Consider the following 19,645-nt stretch of genomic DNA (forward strand, 5'->3'; position numbering starts at 1 on the left):
GTTGCCTCTTAGGTTGTTTTATGTTTTGAAATTTTAAACTTAATTGTCCTGTTTTTCCTGTTCCTGCCATACTTCGTACACCGTTTAGTGTAGCCTCCTATCACTTTCCTTACCTCTTTGGAGTTAGAAGTCATCCCACGGTTCCATTTCCTCCTCTATGCAGTAACACTGTTGTCTGTAGCCCAGCCTTGGAGGGATCCTGAGCAGAGATTCCATATACCCAGCAGAAAGCAGGCCAAACCCATTCCTTATAGTCAATTAAAGGTTTACCCCAACTGTCTATTTTTTTAGCTACTTTACACAATTTTGATAGTAATGACCTTTCAATTTACAACATGTTCTCATTTTTTCCTTCTTTTTGGAGAGAGGTGTTGCTGGGCTTTGAGCTCAGAGCCTAGCACTTATTAAACATGTACTCTACTACATGAGCCACACTTTCACCCTTTTTGCTTTAGTTATTTTTTGAGTTAGGGTCTTGGCCTGGACTGTGACCCTTCTGTTTATTCTTCCTTTGTTTCACCAAGCCAGTGTTGAGATCGGTTCTTATGAACTTTTTTCCAAGCTGGCCACAAACCTCAGTCCTCCTAATCTCACCATCATAAGGAGCCCTGGATTACAGGCATGAGCCACTGTGCCAGGCTAAGAATATTCTCTTATATGACATTTTCTGTTATTTGTAAACTTCTCTATGATTCATTTTTCATATTACAAAGAGATAGACTTTTTGAATTTCCATAATGGGAGATTGGGAACACATTTGAAGGTTGATTAGTTAAAATTCATATAATTGACTTACCTGTTACAAAGTAGAAAAGGCTGCTAAATTTGTGGGGAAAGTTCCCATAAGGAGTTAACTGTTAAATTTTATTATGTATGCACTTTTGAGCAAATCAGAAAGTAGGAGAGAATTCACAAAGAACTTTTGGGATGGGTTACTGACTTTCTGGACAAATGACCTTCAGCTCACTTGAACATGAGAGACTAGCCAGTCATCTTATGTTCCTACCACCCTATTTCACTTCACTCTTAATCCTTCTGGAACTTACTTGAGGATAGAGACCTATGTAAAGATGGGCACACTAAAATGGTTCTAACATGGCACTTTACCCAGCCCAGCAAATGTGATCCTCAAACAAGACTATACACATCTTGGTTTTTGAACTTTAGGGAACACCTTAGTCCCTTATTAGGGTTGTTAAAAACTAAGATTACTGGGTGGAGTGTCCACAGTTTAGCTAGGATTCAGGAGATCTGGTCCAGTACTCTGCTTTCAGAAACAGAGTGGTTTATGGTTCCCTGTTTGCCCTATGGATTTATAGCATGCATTCAAAATAAATAACATATAAATGGATAACTTTCCTTCGTATTCTGAATTCTGGACATTTGTTATTGAGATTTTATTTTTAGCTCAACTTTCTTGAAGTGAATGGACTATTTTCTAGCCTGATCTCTTGTAGATGGGAAGGTAATTGATTTTTCTATATTTAGACATTGATTGAACCTTCTTAATTATTCATCTTGTAGCTTTTCAGTTGGTTCTTTGGGGGCTTTTAGGTAAACAACCACATTACTTCTGACTTTGAGTTCTGTTTATCTCTAATATGTCTTTAGCCTTTCATATCTGCTAACACATTGCTTTTTTCTTTCTTTTGTTATAGTTTTATTTCTCAAATCTGCTCTTTTAAAATTCATTCTCATGTAATTTCAAACATCCTGTTCTATATTTAAAGGGGTTAATTTTGTTTTGTTTTAATTAAACACCTATTTTTTTATTGTAAAGATATTATACAGAGGAGTTACAGTTACATGAGTAAGGTAATGAGTACATTTCCTATCAAGCATTGTTACCCTTTCCTTTGTTTTTCCCCTACCATCCCTTCCCTCCCCACCTCTCCAACTCCTCACTTCCTCCCCCCCAAAAGTTGTAAAGTTTGTTTTTAACATAGTGTCTTATACAGCTCATTGCTACAGCAGGTCAACCTGTATCCTATTTCAACATTTTGTTATTTCTACAGGGGTTAATTTTTTAAATCATATTCATTGTATTCATAAACTGCTTTATTAAATGGCAACTCCTTTGTACACTACTTAAATATAATAAAAATAATGGAGGAGGTATATTGGGTCAATGTATACAATGTACATTTATGGAAATATAACAATGAAATTGCTTTATGCAATTAATTCATTCCAATAGAAAGAAAAATTATTGTACACACATTGTACATTTTAAAATATAAACATACAGAAGAGTTAGATTTTAAAAAATTGTTGGCATAATCACACATTGAAGCACTATACATTAAAACAACAGTAAGGAATTCAAATAAGAAGCAACAATACCAAACAAGCAAATTCATATTTGTTGACTTGGAAAACCCTCAGAGATAAATTATTACTGAAAAATCATAGGAACAAGACCTCCTAAAATAAGGCTTTTGAAAGCAAAGTTTACATCAGCCTTCTCTCTTTCTCCTATTTTCTAGATTCAGAGTAATATCAGCACTCAAACAATGTTTGCCTGCAAATAGTCCAGAAGTGGAGATGTAACTCAAGTGATAGAGTGCTAGCTGAGAGCTCATAAAGCTTGGGGACAGTGCTTGGGCCCTGAGTTTAAGCCCCAGGACTAGCACACAACAAAAAATATACAAGAGCAGGGTTTTAGAATGTAATTCACTTTTTTTTTAATTTTTAAAATTAAGAATTTAATGATTTATAATTAAGAGTTCAATTATTTCTTTACTTTCATATGCTTTTAAGAAAAACATAATGATATTTTAAGAAACATTGCCAGAAACTAAGGGTGTAACTCAAGTAAAAGATTTTCTAACCAGCAATCACAGACCCCTGAGTTCATATCCCAGTACCACCAAAGGAAAAGCAAAAGAAAACACATTGGCATACTTTCCAGTTGTTAATAAGGTACAATAACTGTAACATTTAAATGTCAACTTATGAATCATATTCTTTAAAATATATTTTCTTTAGAACTTGGAGCCACCAGTCAAGCTGCAGAATAGTTAGTCAACCCATTAACATGATATCTATGGCCATCCGTAATAAAGCCCTCTTCTTAGAATAAAACCTGTCAATCATAAATTTATTTTCTGTTCCTGTAGTTTTGCCCCTTCTAAAGTAATATAAATAGAATAATGTAGCATGTAGCCTAATGTGGTTCAGTACACATTACCCTAAAATATGGTGCCTTGGCATATCAGTATTTAATGGTGGGAATTTGAAAATGGCCAATAGGAATGCTTCTGAGACTTCCCGCTGAGGCAGCTCATAAGCCTGTCATGGCCCCTATATGGAAAGGAGTATTCTTATCTCTAAAGTTGGAGTGCACCTGGTAGAGTTTTGAATCTTTCTAGCTATCTCTTGCTTTACCAACTTTGGCTCAAACCCTTTTTCCATTCTTCCTTATACCTAGTTTAAAAACACTCATTTAGATCCAACCATTTCTTTGCAACTTCACTTCCTTAACAAGGTTCCAAAGTCACATATACTTATATATGCTTATTTGGCTCTTTTTCTTTTTAAAGTCATATTTTATAAGACCTACCCACAGAATCTAGGAAGGTGGAATGAAAAGACATTTTTTTTCTCCCTTATAAATTCTTTCAGATTGGCCTCTTTTATACTTAAGAGTATATGTTTTGGATTTACCCTTGTTATCGCATGTTTACTCCTTCTAAAAAGAGAATATCTTTTTGCTTCATGGTTGTGGAACTTAAGTCTATTGATAGATGACTGTGGTTTCTGGGCCTCTAGTGAAGCAATACAGCATTACTGAGAGGCATGGTTGAGGCAGCAGGAAGTATAGAGAACAAGAGGAAGCAGCCAGGGAGAAAATACAACTTCAAAGGGACATCTAAGGACCCATTTCCTCTAACCAGGACTCAACTTCCATAGTTTCTGTCACCTTCCAATAATCTATTCAATTAAAAACCATCAGTAAATTACTCTATTGACTAAGTCAGAGCTGGCATGATCCAATCACTTTCCAAAAGCCCTACTTCTGAACATTGCATTGGAAATTAAGACTTAAATTCATGGACCTTTGGGGAGACACGTCATAATCAAACCATAACACCCTTCAAATCTGCTACCACGACTGTATCACACCGTCTCGCTCTCCCCTTCCTTCCTTCCCTCCCTCCCTCTCTCTTCCCTCTCTCCTTTCTCTCTCTCCCTCTCTATCTCTCTTTTACTCTCTTCCTTTCTCTTTCTCTCCCTCTCTCTTTTAGTCTTCATGAGGTTGGGGAGAAGTTGGAACTCTTACATATTGCTGATGAGAGTGTAAAATGGAATGACTAGTTTGGAAAATAGTCTAAATTTCTCAAAATAAAAAAAAAGAACAAACATAGGACTCAGAAATTTCACTCCTAGTATATATAGCCAAAAGAACTGAAAACAGGGTCTTGAACAGATATTCATATGCCAGTGTTCATTGAAGCATTATTCATAATAGCCAAAAGTTGAAAAAACTCGTGTTCAACAAATAAATAGATGAAATTTTATATACATATGCAATTCAGTGTTATCTGCCCATAAATGGAGTTGTGTACATATATGATAAGTCATCAAGACATTATGTAAGTGAATCAAATCAGAAATTATAGAACAACTAATACTCAATTCCATATGTATAAAATATGTAGGATAGGCAAACTCATAAGGACAAGGAAGTATGTTGCAGGTTGCCAGCAGCTGTGTGGATAAAGGAACAGGGAGTTATTATTTAATGGATACAGAATTTCTATTTGGTGGTGACAAAAAGGAAGTTTTAGAAATAATGGGGATAGTTGCATTATATTATGAATACATGTCATGGAAATGCAAAAATTTAAATGAAAGCAATGTTAAAAATGAGTAGGAAAACCATAGACTGGGAGATAACATTACAATACATTCATTTGTCGAAGCATTGCTACCTAGGATATAAGGAATTCTGACAACTCAGTAATAAAGATAAATGGGTGAATTTTTCAGTAGGCAAAATATTTGGATAGATACTTTGTAGAGTATCCAAATGACCAGGTAGTACCTTAAATATATTCAACTGTATTAGTCATAGGGGAAATGGAATTCAAATTGCACTTGCCATGCTGCTTTACATTCAGTGAAATAATCAGAATTTAAAATAAAAAAAAAAAAACTCCAAATGAGAGCTGGAAGTGTAGCCTCAAATGGTACAGGACCTATTTAGAAAGCTCAAGGCCCTAAGATCAAGCCCCAGTGCTGCAAAGCACTGGATGTTGAACAACTGGAATCTGCACACATTTGTTGTAGGGAATCCAGGGTTCCAACCAAGTTGGAAAAAGTTCTGCCAGTTTTTTATAAAGTAAATATATACTTGCCTTCGTGATCCAGCAATCGCTGAGGATAGGGATCTTAAAAGAAATAATTCTCATCATTTTGATTCTGGTAGTTTAGCATTAGAAACAGTCTATGCAACTATCATTAGAAGTATAAAATTAAACTTATCCACAAAATAGAATATCATTCAATAAGTAGTTAAAGGAATGAACTCCTGATTTAAGCAATAACAGGAATTTCTCTCAATGATGTTATGCAGAGAGAAAGAAGCCTACAGACAGAGACATTTCTGTCTTTAGAACAGGCAAAAGTAATAAATGTTGGGTAAACCAACTACAGGATATCTCCAGGTACAGGTCACTTTACAGAGAAAGGTATTATGTTTCCTGAGAGTAGTTTGGATTACACAGGTTTACCGAGTTGTCAAAACTTACTTAGAACTTGTGCATTTCATTTTGTGTAAATTTTGCATTCAATAAAAAGTTAGTTAATGATCTGAACCAGAAAAATAATTCTGAACTAGGAGATGAGAGTCACATATTGACATAAAACACCTACATATTTATGGGACTGTTAGCAGTGGCCTTGGGCTGTTAGCCTGATGTTTTACAATGTACTTACCATGTGTGTTAATAACTACAGCCGAAAGCAGGATTTTGATGTGTTTCTTGTTGCTTTTCAGTGTGTAGATTCAAAGCAAGATACACAATAGTGTTTATAGAGGTTTTCATCTCAAGAACTTCCTCTCTAGGAATGAAAATTGGATGTCCAGATTGGAACCCTTCAAGCAATCTTAAAGAAAACATACTCAGTAACTATGTGGAAGAGTTAATCAGCAGTAGATAGTTGGATTTATTTTCAGGAAAGAAAAAAAGGATTGGTAAAATCACACTTTTAAAAAAATTAGCATCAATTGTAATTTTAAACAGTCTGGTGAGAAATGACTTTAGCAGTTTTCAGAGAATTCAGAGCTTTTTCTCCCAACTTCTCTAGGGTTTCTTTCAAACAAATTCATCTGTATTATTGGTTCAAAGCATGTTTTCTGTATTTATCTCCTAGAGATTCTCCTTACAGGAGTCTTGAAAAACATTAGGCTTTATGTTGTTTTGCAATGAATACGTAAATTGTTTGGGAAACTTTGCACTCAGATTCTAAGTAAAGTATCAGACAAGAAATGGTTTTCTAATTCTTAGTGGTGACCAACAACAGCTTTGTAATTCAATATAATGAAAAGGCAATGGTAACTTAATGCTATTATACAATGATTAAGCAATAACTATACTCCAGTCACTCAAGTGCTTTGTTTGCATTAACTTGATGATACCATCTAGGTGATGTCATTTACTATTACAGAGGAAGAAGCAAGTATGTGGACAAATGATTTGTCCCTTCACATAGAAATGGTAGGCTAGTGAGGTTTTCAACCCAGACATTCTGGCTAAAGAACTAAAGGCCCAATCAGTAATTTACATGCCATAGTGGTCATTCCTCTTCCGCTCTTCTCACCACTCTCTAGCACCAGTAATAAGGATATCTCTATTTTTTCTTTTAATTGTCATGAGAGTTTGGGGGGCAGTAATGGAGTATCTCATGCTTGCTAACTGAGCAACTCCGTCAATCCTTTTTTGTATTGTTTGAGTCTTGCTTTATTTCTGGGCCAGCCTGAAGTGCAATCCTCCTATTTGTGCTTTCCTTTGTTACTGGGATGATGGATATGATACTATATCCAGCCATTGTGCTTCCCCTGTAGCTTGGCATGACAGATTATACAATTGCATCTACCACTGACTAAGACAATTTTGAATGGTGTGTGTGTGTGTGTGTGTGTGTGTGTGTGTGTGTGTGTGTGTGTGTGTGTGTGTGTGTGTGTGTGTGTGTGTGTGTGTGTGTGTGTGTGTGTGTGTGTGTGTGTGTGTGTGTGTGTGTGTGTGAAGACCTTACTAAAAAGTTGAGTTTGAATTTGATGAAGAAAATGCAGAAGATATGGCATCTGCTAAACTACATTTCAGGAATGTAGCCTACAAAATCCAGACTGTTGGAGACTTTTCAGAACTCCAAACAGTTTCTTCAACCAAGAAAGAAGCAGCGTACAGTTGAGAGGGAGAAAGATGGGAGAGACTCTACGAATTAACATAGACTGAAGAGAGAATTGCATTGTGCACACCTTAAATGGATTATTATTCAGAGAAACTTTAAGGAAATAGGTATTTCTGAGATAACTACAAAATTTAATACCGATGTCTTAAATATTATTTTATATCTTTATATATATGTTAACAAAATGCTTGTAGGTGAAAAAAATCATAGGTTTGTCTAAGAATCTCTAGCAGAGGTTGTAGTTTGGTGGTTGTGGTTAATATTTGTTAAAGCTTACAGGTAAGTACATGGGGATTTATTGTAGTGCACTGCCTATGTGGAATTTTCTATATTAAAAAAATAGAAATAAGTCTGACTTACATCTAGTTTCTTAAATACTTAGAGGGCTGCTGAGGTATGGAGTGTCATGAATTGAGGCCAGCCCAGGTGAAGCAAACTTCACTAGATTCCATCTGCAAAATTACCAACAAAAACCAAGGTGGAAGGCATGTATCAAGTGTTAGTGCACCAGCCAGACAAACCAGCCCAACAGGAGAACCTGAATACCACCCCAGAAAGTATTTTTGACAAGTTAAAACAGAGCTGAGGGTATAGCTCAGTGACAGAGTGCTCACCTAGTATACCTGAGGATCTAGATTTAATCACCAACACCATAAAAATGCACAAGTTTAAACAAAATGTGTGCTTATAATTCTTCTGTATCTATGCAAGCATCTAGAATTAATACATAAAGTAGTTCTCACTTTTATTCTTTCTAAGGAGTTGGTTTTTTTTTTAAGACCCTCATACTAACTATCTACTTTCACCTTGACCTGATTTGCCCTCCTATTTTCTGCCAGCCTTTCTAGATTAGCTAAACTTTCTGGCAGCAGTTATCTCAAGCATCTGTCAATAAAGTTTGATCAGATTGGTTATATTGAATGAATTAAACTAAGGCATCATCAAGCAGATGAGGACCTCCCAGTCCTCCACTAAACATCTGCTCCTTGTGACAGGCTCACCAAGGTCGCTTTCTTGCTTGACCTCAACTGAAGGTGAGCAAGCAGGTGCAGAGTCATTTGCTCCTATTGTGCAGCACCTGCCTCTCCTCAGGTAAGGAGAAACAGCTGTTGAAAGCAGACCAGCATTACCCGTAGGTGGGCCTGGAATGGTCCCAAACAGGCAGCTCTTTGTATGCTTGCCTCCCTCTTGATAGCTGATGTTTTGACTTAACTTACAAAAGAAGCATATTAGAACATCTTAATAAAACACCATGTGCCTGGCTCCCTTGCTGCATGACTAAATGTTTACTGGCATATTCAGTTTCAACAGTGTGCCTCTGGCAAGTACTTTTCAATAACTATGATACAAAATGTGTTGGGGTATGTTACAGATGTCAGCCCATTTGAGTTGGGAAGGCCAGACCATGAGAGAGTTAATGGAAATTTTACAGTGTGTTCATTATTCTATACATACAGACACTTGTTTCTAAGGTTTAGATTTACAATAGACTATTTCACCATTAGATACTTCTGTTGCCACATAAGGCAATTTTTTTCTACTTGAAAAATCTTTGTGACTAGGGATACAATCTTCAACATCTGTATCTCTCAGTCCGTTCTGCACAGTGAGGATAATAACAGAAATAACTCTGGAGTGTGGTAGGTGTCAAATTAAGCAAAGCATTCAGAGGGCTTATCATGGGACTAGGCATGGACTTGTTATGCAATAATTTATCATGATAGTTATTACTACTTGCCATAGTAGTAGTACAATGGCCTGTGATCAGAAAGATTATTTCATGCTAATAATATGGACCTTGTCAAAGTATTCAAGTGCTGTGGCTGTAAATGAAAACACAAACACATAGAAAAGAATGTGTTTGACACTTTTTGACTTGCAATTGCCTGGTGAGTACGTCATATTCAAGAGAGTGGAGTTGTCAAGGATGTTGGCATTCATTTACCTATGAGCTGTGTATGTAAAATGTTATTTGGGAGTCAGTATAATGTAATCATATAATCATCTGTAGTATACTGAATTATTGACCTCAACTTTTGATTCTTTAAAAAAATTAGCTTGCTGGGTGCTGGTAGGCTCATGCCTGTAATCTTAGCTATTTAAAAGGCTGAGATCTGAGATCCCAGTTCCAAGCCTGTGTGGGCTGAAAAGGCCATGAGGCCTATCTCCAATTAACCATAAAGAAGCCAGAAGTGAAGAGCACCAGTCTTACAGGAAGCAGGGTTCCAAGGAAGAACTAAGACCCAGAATTCAAGCCATGGAATGGGCATGCGCGTGCGCGCACCCCCCTCCCTCCCCCAACGCAGGCAGGCACACACGCACATATCTCAGTTCTTTTTACTCAGCTACAATTTGGAAAATTAGTATATTTGAAAAAAAATACTTTCTTTGCTGTACAATGTAGAAAAGATGGTGGGGCACCTGCCTAATAAGCTTGAGACCCTCAGTTCAAATTTCTGTGGCACTAAAAACAAAAACAAACAAAAAAACTCACTACATATTTATAAGTAAAATATATACTTTTGCAATTGCTTAAATAGGTAATTTTCTTTGATAAAGTGTAAATAATATTTGAAAGAATTTTTTGAGTTTTGAAGTTTGAACTCAATGAATATGATTGTATTTGATTTGTGAGTCATTAAGTCAACTTTCAGTTATCATTTCAATTTAGTTTATGTTTTTGTAATCCAGTGTTGAAAACCAAGACTAGCACATATTTACCAAGTTGGGGATAGAAAGTTGAAAATATCACTCAGATGAATATTCCTTCCCTTCTGTCTACTTACCTTTCTCCAGATCAGCCTCTTAAGCTAGGTACTGGTGGCTCACACCTGAAATTCTAGCTACTTGAGAAGTTGAGATATAAGAATTGAGATTTAAAGCCAGTCAGAAAAGTCCATGAGACTCTATTTTATTATTTTTTAGTAGTTGTACAAAAGAATTGTCATTTAACAAAGCAGTTTATGAATGCAATATATCTTGATCAGTGTTACCCTTTCAGCATTCTTACCCCTTTTCCCCCACCCCCTGCCCCAGTTCCCTCACAGATTCTTTTTCTTCAATTAATCAACACCTCTGGAAGTGGAGATGTGGCTGAAGTGGTAGAGTGCCATCTTTGAATGAAAAAGCTCAGACACAGTGTCCAGGCCTTGAATTTAAGCCAAATTACTGGCATGCAAGCATGTGGGGGCGTGAATACACACACCCATTCCCCCCCCCCCCCCCCACACACACACACAATCAACCTCTTCTCAAAGAGCTGTAGCTTTGCTGTGGCTTTGGAGTTCTGAGTTATGGTCATCCGTGTAGGCTAAAGTGTCCTTGCACTCAGAAAAAGTGGAGTTTTATTCAGAAACCAGTTAAGTCAAATGAATAAGAAATAAGAAAGCTGTATTTTAAATCACTGAGTAAAAATGAAGAGTTCTTGATTAGGGAGGAAAAGATCCAAGCTCAAATAAAAAAATGATGAACATGTCAAGCCCCCAAAGGGGCTACGGCCCAGCCCTATTTCAAATTGAAGTGAGATCATATGTCATGGCTTCCTTGGCCTGGGGAATCTGTGTTGGCGAGATGCTTCAAAAATGTATTTATTATATAAAAAACAAAACAAATATTACTGGGAAACTCTTCAAAAAAATAACTTTCATTTGATGTCTTTTTGCTATGAAATCATTTGCTTTATAGTTAGATAGTACATCTATTTATTTAAATAAGGAACCATAGTGATACAAATTATAGGAAAAAGTTGTATCTTTGTGTATGTATAGAACAAAAGACTATCTAAATAAAATATCTGAGCTATTTAAATTATATATTTAAGTTTTTGTAGTGAATGTCTATTACCTTTTTTCTTTTTTTTTTTCCTTTTTATTGTGAAAATACTGTATAGAGGGGTTACAATTACATGGGCAAGATAATGAGTACATTTCTTACCAAGCATTATAGCCTCCTCCTTTGTTTCCCCTTACCATCCCATCCCATCCCATTCTCCCCCCTCTCCCCCACCGAATCCTTCCCCCCCACCCCGCCCCGCAGCAAAGTTGTAAAGTTTGTTTTCAACATAACAACTTGTACATCTCATTGTTGCAATGCGTCCACCATTTATATCGATGTCAAATACAGTGAAAGCAGGGGTTATACTGTGGGGGAGGGACATACAAAGCAACAAAGAAATAATCTTATAAATGTGTTAGAAACAATCGCATGAAAGAAAAAAAAATTTGAATACATATCTTAGAGTTCATTAACCTAACATCAACTTATCTGACCTTTTCTGCTTGACTTAGACATACACAGGTTATTGCAAATAAGGGAAACTGTGGGACCTATGTTTCTTTGGGCCTAGCTTACTTCACTTAATATAATTTTTTCCAAGCCTTTCCATTTCCTAACAAATGGAGCAATGTCATTCTTTCTGATGGAGGCATAGAATTCCATTGTGTATATATACCACATTTTCTTGATCCATTCATCCTCTGAGGGGCATCTGGGTTGGTTCCATATCTTAGCTATAGTAAATAATGCTGCAATAAACATAGTCGTGCTGGTAGCTTTAGTGTGGTCTTGTTTGTGAACATAGAGCTCCCCTATGACCCAGCAATCCCACTTTTGGGTATTACCTTTTTTCTTAAATGAATATGAATTCATATTCTTTCCTTAATTATAAAATAATGAAAACACATTTAATGATTTAAGTAATTAAGAATACATTAAAAACTATTTAAGATTTCGCTTATGAATGAATCAGTCAAAGGTTGATAAGTTTATAAAAACAAGTTTTCAAATCTAGAGAGAAGATCCTGACAATGTATCTGCTTTTTTAGGACAGACAGTCTTTTAAACCAAAGATCTCTAGATCCTTATTGATTTACTTCTAGATGGGATGGACAGACCAAATTCTCAAGGGGACCAATATATGTTTTGTGTGTGTGTGTGTGTGTGTGTGTGTGTGTGTGTGTGTGTGTGTGTGTGTGTGTGTGTGTGTGTTACTATGGGTTTTAACTCATGCTTACTAGGCTGGTTCAATACTACTAAGGCAAGCCATGCTAATTCTAAGCCCTCTTGGATGTATGCTTAGTTTGTGATGTATGCATTCTGCAGCTCTTCTTAACTATTTCAACTTGTTTTGTTCCATTTGCTTTTACAACAAGAGACATGCTTACCTTGTCTCTTGTTGCATACTTACCTTGTCTCTTGTTGATGCATATAAGCCTTCTTATCTTTGTGGCTCGTTAGTTATATAAACTTAGTCTTTCTTTTCCTCCTCTCTTTTTCTCTGTCTCTCTGTCTCTCTGGCGGTCTCTGTCTCTGTCTTTATCTGTCTGTCTTCTGTCTCTCATTCTCCTCTCCCTTTCTCAGTCTCTCTTGTATGATGTTTGGAATTGGTTCTTGTTCCTCATGACTTCTAGCCCTCTCTGAATGAGAATCTTAGCAGGCTGACTGCTAAATGGAGCAGGTGCCTTAAATACAGTGGTCCTTCTGAAAGTGGCCTCCTGCTAGTAGTCCTACTCTTGACTACTGACTTTTTGTTGAATATCAGCATTAGAAATGTAGTTCCTCTTTCTCAATCCTATGAACTCAGTAGCATTAGAAAGACTTATGGTTTGCTGATAAACTAAATATTGCTTAAATGATCACTTGATAAAAAATATTGACTATGAATATAATAATGTTTTGTGACATCAACCATACGTAAATATTATTTTCACATACAGTAAGGTTCCCTATTTTAAAAAATTCTTACGATGAAACTTGTATGTATCACTATGGTTTGAACTGAGGGCCTTATACTTGATGGCCATGCTCTAGGACTTGAGTCTTACTTCCTGCCACTTTGGTTTTTAGTCATTTTCTTTTAGCTAGGATCTTAAGGCTCGCTCTCGAGTACCATCTCCTACCTGTGCCTCCTATGCAACTGAAATCACAAAGGTTCCCAATATTCCCAGTTTTTTGTTGTTGTTGAGATGGGAGGGTCTGCAGAACTTTTTTACCCTGGCTTGCTTTGAATTTTGATCCTCCCCAGTTCTGCCTCTAGAGTGGCTGGAATTACAGGCATATGCTTCCTCACGTGGCATTTATGAAACTTTTCATGAAATCGTCTCCTCCTGATTTAGGTTTACTTAGTACACACTTAAGTACTCCAAAGGTTCTACTTATACAGAATAGTACTGTCAACTTGCATCTTGAGGATAAATTATCTTAATAAATTTTAAATTTTTTGTGTATAGAAATTGAGAGGTAGGATGCTAGGCGACTTGTCTGTTTTATATCTATAGTCACAATGCACTTAAAGATGGCGATACATCCTGAGAAGTGTGTCATTAGGGGATTTCAGCATTGTGCAAATGCCATGAATTATACTTCCATAAACCAATTTTAGACAATACCTTACTATATACCTAGATTATCAATGAAACATCATCATATATGTGATCTACTGTCGACGAAATTTCATTATGTGGTGCATACTGGAGTGTTGGTGAATACCAAACAACCAAGACAAGTTCTCTAACATCTTTTCTAGTTCGTTAGCCATGATGCTATGTCCTATTAATGGGTGTTATTTTTAGAGCATTGTGTGTTATTCTTTCTTTGGTGAATCTTGTGAATAGAATAATGCTGCTTTTAAAAACCGTCTAGCAGGGATATGATATTTATTACAGCACAAAGCAATTTCTGTATCGTTAAGGTTATTTTTATGACATTAATGCTCTTCGAATTAATACTCTGTGAAGTTATTATTTTATGTGACAAAACTCAAGCAAAGAGGGCGTGAGAGGTGTAACAGAAACGATGGAATGGTATGCTTTTCTGACCGCGCTGTGTTGGCTTTTAGCCCTGGTCAGGTGCTCGGTTAGAGAAGCCGCCTGGGCTCTGTCCTCAGCACCCTAGAGAATAGTTAGTATTTCACTTGACTTTCTTTCTTTCTTTTTTTTTTTTTTTTGGTATTATGTTTTGTCTTTTTTTTTATTGTGAGAATACCTTACAGAGGAGTTACAATTACATGGGCAAGATAACGAGTACATTTCTTATCAAGCGTTGTTGCCTCCTCGTTGTTTCCCCTTCCCATCCCTTTCCATCTTCCTCCCCTCCCCCCACCCGCTCTTCCCCCCCATCCCCCACCAAAGTTGTTAAGTTCTTTTTCGACATAACAACTTGTGCATCTCATTGTTGACCTTCTTTGTATGCTCATCCTTAAGTTTTTATCAGCTGTAAAAGTAGGAAGTTCAAAATTAAATTTCGATCCTTGCAGGATTGGATGTATTTGCCACTTCAGAAATTGTGTTTGGTCTACTCCTCCTGAAGAGTGGTGAGAAGCACATAGCTGGAGTCACACTAGAGACAATTTCCAAATACAGAGATGGATTGGAAACTTTCTTAGTGGTTTCTGCCATTTAGAGTATAGTCTTAAAAGTTCTTTTGTAAAAATTCTCCACTGCTAATAATTTTGTGTCTGACTTACATCCTGATCCTGTCACGTGACCTCCCACGTTTTCACTTTAAATGTTGCATGTTCTGATGCAGTATGCAAATTAAAGCAGCAGCAGCTTAAGTAGCTGTAGCTGGTGGCACATCATGCATGGGCTACTTGAGTCAAAAAGGCTGCTGTTAAATTTAATGATGAAGCAGAGCATCATTAGCTATGTGCTTATTCAAGGAGTTTCACCCATAAACATCTGCTCCCTTGTCAGAGCTGTCACTTTTAAACAATACCTGTGAGGGACACTCATTTCCAACTTTCTCTTCATGGAATCAGCTTGCTATTTACTAATAGATTTCTTGATAATGGAGGAAAACACAGACTCTTCTTTTTCAAAATCCCTACTGTGGGATCTCTGCCTAAGCAAGGTGCTGTCAGTGTGAGAAAGCAGACGGTGTTCCTCCAGGAAGTCTTTTTGTGAACATGTGACAGAATATTTTATCATTTGGGTAAATTTTTCTCAGAACTTAAATATTACAATTGAAAGAAAAACTATTGTCCTGAAGGCTTTGTGTAATTTATAATAATCTCATAGCAATCATGTGCTGAAGATCAATGGGAAATATCCTGTTTCATATTTATGATGAGATAATATACACTGGAGCTCACTTACTAAAACGCAAACCTTGGTGTTCTTTTTGAAGTCAAGCAATGCCAGCCTTGCTAGTGCTTGTTCCATGTCTAAGAGCAAGGGACAGATGTAGCAGATGAGCAGAGATTGATTTGATAGACAAATGCTCATCGATGCCAATTTTTGGAAGATTGCATTTTTCCTAACTATTGCTTGGATTTTTTGCTTCATATTTTAATTTTAATTAAGCATTATGTCTATATATCCCGAGTATTTGAAGCATACAGTTTAGTGATTTTTTTTGTTGTTGTTGTTGGTCATGGGGCTTGAACTCTGGGCCACTTCCAGTTTTCTGGTAGCTTATTGGCGATAGGAGTCTCACGGTCTCTCCTTCCCCGGGCTGGCTTTGAACCGTGATCCTCAGATCTCAGCCTCCTGAGTACCTAGGATTACAGGTGTGAGCCACCAGAGCCCGGCCCAGTTTAGTGATTTTTACAAAGTAGAGACAATTGTATCAGCATTCCTCAGATTAGAAGTAGAATATTCTCAGAAAGCAACTCAGAAAGCATTTTCTTATTCCCTAACTGTCCACAGGGTTAACCACTGTCCTGACTTCTAGTGCTGGAGGAATTTTGGACTTTATTCTAAGAACAATGACAAAGTATCAAAAGGAATTTCGCCAATAAAATGGCATCATTGAGTTGCATTTCTAGATCCATAGCTGTAGTATGGAGAACAAATTGTAGAGGTCCATATAAGAGGCTATTTGAGGAAATGTGGCTTGAACACACTCACACACAATACACATACATCTTTAATGCAGAATATTTTAATTTTGATTTCAGAGCTTTTCTGAGGTGATTCTTTTTTGAAACACACTATCTCCTTTAATCTTCCCAAGCATAAATTATTTGGAGATGTGTTCTTGGATAAAGTGCTGCTGGGATTAGTAAGTGTGTCTTCATTACTTTACACAGCCCGAGTTCCTTTGAGATTTTATAATTGAGCATTAGTAATATGCATCATTTTAGAAGTCTTCAGAGATCGATCTTGATGTTCCTTCTTTTAGCTTTGCTGCTTTTATAGTGCTCCTTATATGTTTATTGAAGAAGATGAGATGATTTTTCAGCTCCTATATGTTTTGGTTTGATTGCTCAATCATAAGTGTGTTTTGCATATACTTGAACATAGTTACTGAGAAGAAGAAAGAATTCTGGAAACAAAAATACTGCTTCTAAATAGCGAATGTTTCATTTGGAAGTGCTTCTAACCATCCCTAAGGAACAAATAAACCTGTATATACCTATTTCACAGAGCAGAAATTTGCTTTTTAAAATTTTTTTTATCATGATGGACATAAATCCTTTTAGGATTTCGAATTATAGTCTGGAAAGTGATTATGAAGAGGAGCATTCTGGGAATATAGCAGAGTAGAAAGCACTAGGAATCTGTCTTCTAACCTAGGCAACAAAAGTACTGGCAATACCTGTCTTTCTGAAGACTTGGAACTTCAGATATTTTTACTTTTTACCCACTCTGACCCTTCTTCCCTGTATTAGGTGTATATTACTTCAGGAGTAGTTTTCATGTAGCTTATAGGAGATAGAATGGCAAATGTCTTCTAAATATAGAAAATCTGTGGTCTGATGGCCAATGGAAGTTTGTGATCACAAAGCTACAGACAAGGAATTATATTGTACCTCCTCCCATTAGTCTCTCACCCCCATCCTTAGCTCACCTGAGTTCCAGGGAGCTTAAACAATTGGTGCCACCCTTCTCCTCTCTCCCCATTTCCTTCCCCCCCCCCTACTGTGGGAGGCAGGTATTGAAGACCTGGACATTCAAAAGCAAGTACTCAGGAAATGAAAATGAGAAAATCACTGTACATGGCAAGGGCAAATGCAGTCCTAGAAGAGATCTGAGAAGAGCTGAAGTTTATACTTCAGGGTGATCCCTGGCCTTGACAGCAAGCAGAAAGCCCCTGAAAATGGGAGAAAATCTGATTTTCAGGGGCTAGAGCTTAGACCTTAAATGTTCTTCAATTTTCATATGTTTAGGGCTTCTTGAAGAGTGGTGCTGCTGGGAAGTGATGGGGACTGGTAGGAAGTTTTATGGTTATAGAGAGGATGCCCTTGAAGGGCGGTGGGAGGGGGGTGAGGAGGGCGCAATCTATAATATTAGATCACAGATATAAGATGATGTTAAGCAAAATGATCCCCAAGATAGGGACACAAGTGGTTTTTTTTCTTGCTATTGTGTTTAATGTATTTATAATATACTATGTGATTGTTTTTTGTTTCTTTTGTATGTTCTTCCCCCATGGTATAACTCCTGTTTCACTATTTGATTCTGCATCTTGTATATACGTTTTTCTAATTTGGAGAGGGCAAGGGAAATAACAATGCTTAAATAAGGATACGAGTTGACCCATTGTAACAATGAGATGTACAAGACAGTATGTTGAAAATGAACTTTACAACTTCGGTGGCGAGGGGGGGGGGAGGGAGGAGTTGGGGAGGTGGGGCGGGAAGGGATGGTAGGGGAAAAACAAAGGAGGGGGTAACAATGCCTCATAGGAAATGTACTCATTACCTTACTCATGTAACTGTGACCCCTCTGTGCAGTATTTTTACAATAAAAACCATATATTAAAAATATATTAAGTCACAGGCTCCCAAAGATAGAGGCAATTAGTTGTGAGCCAAATAAGCTTTTTCTTTTTTTTAATGTTTGTTTGTTGTTCTGAAAACTGTGGTGTTACCACATCCACTCAGGAAGGATACCCCCAAACCAGTCCTGATACTCTTGCTCATGGAGAGGCAGGTCAGCACCACAAGGAGAAGACCTGGCCCTGGTGAGCCTCAAATAAGCTTTTTCTAAGTTAATTTTCCTCAGGTTATTTGTTACAATAACAAAAAACTAACACACCAGAGCTACCACATTACTCAATTCAAATGTTGAGAGATACTGAGTTTAGTCTCAGCATAAAAGAAAAGTAATTGACAAGATTTAAGAATAGCACAAAATGTTTCTAGAATTAAACTTAAATGCCTGAAAGTGCAAAGTGACAAGGTATGAAAAAGGACCCAAGAAGAATATTTTTTTTCAAGGAAAATCCTAAGGAAACACAAACTGTACCTGTACATTACCTGACGGTCCACTTCTAGACAAATCCACTTCTAGGCAAAAGCAACTGTGTTGAAGTATTCAAAGTATCTGACCTGTTTTAAAGAACTAAAGGAATATGGGGGCGGGGGGGGGGGGAAATCAAGAAAATGGAAATAGTAAAGATAAGGAAAATCTAAAAAGAGGCCCGAAATACAATTCTAGAGCCGAAAATTCCCAGAACTGACATGAAAATTTTACCAGAACTGAAATATTTGAACAGATAGACAAAAGATTCAATGAGCTTAAAACTAGAGCAAGGTGAATGGTGGGGAAACAAAGTAGAAAGACAAAAGAAAAGTAGCCAAGATCAGAAGATTTGAGGTACCTTCAAGCCAACACAAGTTCCATGAAAGTTCCAGAAGGAGAAGAGGGAAGAGACAGTGGTACTATTTGGAGAGCTAAGTAATGTCTATAAAGTTCCTGAATTTGATAAAAAGCATAGATATAAACATTTAAGTTCACTGATTTTCAAGATGGACAAACTCAAAGTAACTCACACTGAGACTCACTGTAGTCTGACTATTTAGACATGAAGAGAATCTTGGAAGCAGCAAGAGGAAAATGAGTTATTACTTAGAAGGGATTCTAGATAAGGATTTTCACTGAGAACTTTGGAGGCCAAAAGTCATTAGGCAGATACAGTCAAACGGCTGAAATGACAGCCAATAATCCTATATCTGGCAAAGCTGTTTTGAAAGGAAGTGAAAATATTCTCACATAAACAAGAGGGAAAGGATTTTGTTACACTGGATCTGCCCTGTTTAAAAGAAAAAAATTGAGGGAATCTTATAGAGTGAAATGAAAGGATGCTACCCAGTAACTTGAATAGATACAAAGAGATAAAGATTTCAACAAAGATACATAAGGAAACAATTACAAAACTGGTATTATTGTAGGGAGGATTTATAACCCTATTCTTCGTTTTCCACAAGATTAAGAGATGAATACAGTTTTCAAAATCAGTTAGGGAAGGGGAACCTTTTTTTTTTTTGGCCAAGGGACAGTTTAAT

The 19,645-nt window shown here is 36.8% G+C and overlaps 1 protein-coding gene and 1 non-coding gene across 4 annotated transcripts in view; one reads left to right on the plus strand and one right to left on the minus strand.

Moving 5' to 3' along the window:
- Cdkal1 (CDK5 regulatory subunit associated protein 1 like 1) overlaps window positions 1–19,645 on the plus strand; it is a 525,097-nt gene that overhangs the window by 244,447 nt on the left and 261,005 nt on the right. The gene's annotated exons all lie outside the window — the stretch shown is intronic.
- Window positions 18,203–18,329, minus strand: LOC122107030. Its single transcript, XR_006147282.1, has one exon.

This window comes from Dipodomys spectabilis, unplaced genomic scaffold, assembly GCF_019054845.1.
Source record: "Dipodomys spectabilis isolate Male_0828 unplaced genomic scaffold, ASM1905484v1 ptg000045l, whole genome shotgun sequence".
In the NCBI taxonomy this organism is placed as follows: Eukaryota; Metazoa; Chordata; class Mammalia; order Rodentia; family Heteromyidae; genus Dipodomys; species Dipodomys spectabilis.